Here is a 3,540-nt window from a genome sequence, read left to right as displayed (position 1 = left end):
TTATCCATGCTCAATGGTGCACAGGGCACTGCTTCATACAGAAGCTGTGTTGAAGCAGTGAATGAAAATTATTCTATCCGGCACATCGGATAGCAGTCCAGGGTAATATTTAATTAAATAAGGATTAGAGCGAAAAATTGCTCATATTAATTTTGACCCTCCTGGGAAACGCACTCTGAATCTCCAGCATTGCTGCTAAACATTTTAACCACAATACAACAAAGGCAGACAGATAATGACGAATAAAGGTCTGTTTACGTAATATCTGAAACAATGAGTACTTTTTTCCATATTCTGTAATTTTAAACGAAGTTGAAAAAGTGTATTTTTGAATAATTGTTTGTTTAGGTACATTAAAAAAATGTTCCTAATTAAGCAAAAACATTTTTAGCTATCCATGGAAGATATTTGATTAAATCTATTTCTAAACTCACTTTCACTGAACTCATTACATTTTCAGGGCATTAATTTATTTGTTTTATTTATTCAACATAGTTTTATTTACTTTTATTAATAAACTTTGGATAGTATACTTACTAAACTAATTATTCAATATATTTACATTTTTTAATTCGATCACAAACGCAAGAAGTTAAAAAAATGAACTGATCTTCCTTCCCATGACAAGTATCACATTTACGATATTTTAATTGTGTTTAAATCTTTGTTCACAAATCTAGGTTTTGTCCAGTGGTTTAAATTAATAATATATGTACAGTGATTGTTAATCACGGGTTGAATGGTGAATGTTGCACGTCAGTAAAGTGATTACTTAACTAGCCTATGACAGGTTAAATACCCATACTACCATATTCTTCTTCATCTATGTTGAGATGTCAAAAAAAAATGTAATTAATTCAAATAAAAACATGCGTTCCAATATTTACCATTTAATTTATAAAAAGTCAATTTATATTTTGTATTTTCAAACGTAAATTCCGTATGAAACTTTTTTTTTGATTACGACAACTTTTTGTCTCAATTAGTGACTTTGGATTTTACGTGCATATTTTTTTCACTCTTTTTATATTTTTGGCCCTTAAACAATGCAGAAATAATATATATTATCTTATATTTCAAAAAACATAAATGTTTGAATAGTATGAATAAATATTTATTTTATAAATAAATAATAAAAAATAAATAAATATATTGAGAGAGAAAAGAAAACTTGTCGTTTACCTCAATCAAAATCCTCAACGAATACCTATTATATAAGTGGTGAGAAACTTTCCCTAGATTAACATCCGTATATTCGGTACAACATAACCTCCTCGGGCGATATTACCCTCAGTCCTAAGGGGTAGCAGCTACTTCGGGGATGGATTCAGGGAGCGCGAAAGCCTTTTCATGTTCGAAAAATAGCCGCAATTTAGGGATGGTAACAATATGAATGGTCGCGCTCTTATAGTTCCCAATAATGTGGAGAAAATGGTTATTCTTCATTTCTGTACACAATAATACCTAAACTTGTAATGTATTATATATGAGTCTAAGACGGCATTATTGCTAAGAAGTGCCAGCTCATTAAAGCCACGTAAATCGTGCAGTGGGTCGTTCAGATTACTGAGCGTTTTGAGAAAAATGAGAAAAAAAGAAAATAACTGTTTGTGAAAATGCCCTTTCTTTCATTTGTACCGTAGAAAGGGGCAACTTGAACTTTGATGTGTTACTTGAGCCCAGTACAAAAAAGAGATTTAAAACTGTATTTGGTCTACAATAATGAACGTATCGTGACAATAAATGTCACCTGCCAGGGAAACAATGAATCCTGTCGATACGTTCATTATTGTAGACCAAATACAGATCGAAATATTTTTTTTGTACTGGGCTCAAGTAACACATCAAAGTTCAAGTAACACATCAAAGTTTAGAGAATAATTTAGAGAAACAAAAAATCAACATTTTTATTTTAACTTGAAATAATCAGTTTTTTTTAACCGAGGAATCTAACTAGTGTTCAATGGGTTAAATACGAATTCGGCTCTAAACCATCAATTCATAAGTGTTTTAAACTCAAATGAATGAATGAAATTCAATAGATTTTTTTTTAATTCAGTGAAATTTATGAAACTGGAATCAGCTGAATGATGAAAGGAGATGTATGAATGTGGGAGACGCGAAGAATGTTTGCAAAGACAGAGTGGTATGACGTTAGAACGTCAAGGGAATAGATTCCCTCTGGTAACTCACACAGAAAGTAGCGTAACGGTTAGTTAGTCAGTTAAACATGAATTACACTCTAAAAAATAAATAACACTGATAGATATCAAAATTCTTTAGAAAAAAATATTGCCCATTACACGTAAATCATTAAAAAACGTAAATGAGAAAAAAATACTACTATGCCATTAATCGATTAAAACAATAAACCTTGAGTGTTAGTCTCTCTCCAAGCACAAGAGCTCTGTCTCGTTTTTGGAGAGGCACAGTGAAATTAAAATCATAAGTTGGCCATATGAATAAATGTATAGAAATTGTATCAAATTGAAAAAAACAAGTTAACTGTATTGAATAAAAAATAAATAAAAATTATGAATATATTACATTTACTTTTTTTTGTCTAAGCACGCAAAATTTTAGGACTTTATTATTCCATAATTAAGGGTTTTTATTTTTGTTACAAGAACTGCATTTTGGGTCTCGTTTTCGCAAAATTTTCACTTCGGAGGGGTTGTGATATATAGGGCACAATTTCCGTAGGGCTTTTGTTCCTTATGACACGTGATACAGCCGCGATACCGCAGAATTATGTAAAACTTCCCTTATCAAATCCTCGCCATAAATTTAAATCTGGAACAAAATAATATTAAATTACTGAAATTTCACGTTTGAAGCATCGCTGCCGCGTCACATGAATATGCATGAACCGAACATGGGCCCACTTATCTGGTATGCAAATATAGACTCTGGGCCTTCTTTAGTTGCGAGATAATTTCCATCGCATGAACTTCGATACTGATAAGCCAGGCTTACCGCCCAACTTTACATAGGTACAGTGTCTTAAGCCGCGTTTACACGTCAATACATTGTGGAATGATCACGTCTCCTCGTGAAAGTGCTCCTTCTCTGCCAATGATGACAACAGTTCGGTTTTTTGTTACTTTTAAATTTGTTAGTAAAAATCCAATAATTTCTTTAATGTTTTTCGCAGATACTTTGTGGTGCATTTTATAAACTTTATAAAATTAAACAACTTAGTTTTTTTATTGGTACACTTTTTCTCCAACAACAAAAATCCGGTTTGCTAAAAATTCGTTTAGATTATTACCGTGTGAACGTGGCCTTACAGTTAAGTAGAGCTTCGGTGATTATTCAACCTCGCGTCGAATCCCAGAGCCCTTTTCGATTACAGGTCTTCCCGATATACCCGATACCCCTTAAACTACGTGTCACTTCACTTGCTACTAGTAATATCTTTACCAGCTACAAGGGTTTATATTCCTGGATAAACCTACAAGAAACTGTCAAATATTAATTGGACACTTCAATTCCGTAGGTTTTGGTTCGATTCCCCGCTTTGTCACAATCACTTTTCGC

The 3,540-nt window shown here is 32.5% G+C and overlaps 1 long non-coding RNA gene across 1 annotated transcript; it reads right to left on the bottom strand.

Moving 5' to 3' along the window:
- Positions 1 to 1,391: 1,391 nt before the first annotated feature.
- On the bottom strand, positions 1,392 to 3,333 carry LOC148312379 (uncharacterized). Its single transcript, XR_015839247.1, has 3 exons — positions 3,272 to 3,333; positions 2,554 to 2,793; positions 1,392 to 1,448 (listed from the first exon to the last, which is right to left on the bottom strand). It is a non-coding gene; the product is annotated as an uncharacterized LOC148312379 (long non-coding RNA).
- Between the last annotated feature and the right edge of the window lie 207 nt (positions 3,334 to 3,540).

Source organism: Brachycentrus maculatus, unplaced genomic scaffold (genome assembly GCF_059751285.1).
Source record: "Brachycentrus maculatus isolate JH-2025_06_01 unplaced genomic scaffold, ASM5975128v1 h1tg000042l, whole genome shotgun sequence".
NCBI classification, from domain to species: domain Eukaryota; kingdom Metazoa; phylum Arthropoda; class Insecta; order Trichoptera; family Brachycentridae; genus Brachycentrus; species Brachycentrus maculatus.
Note: the sequence above shows the minus strand (reverse complement) of the source record. Positions and strands in the feature narration are given on the sequence as shown.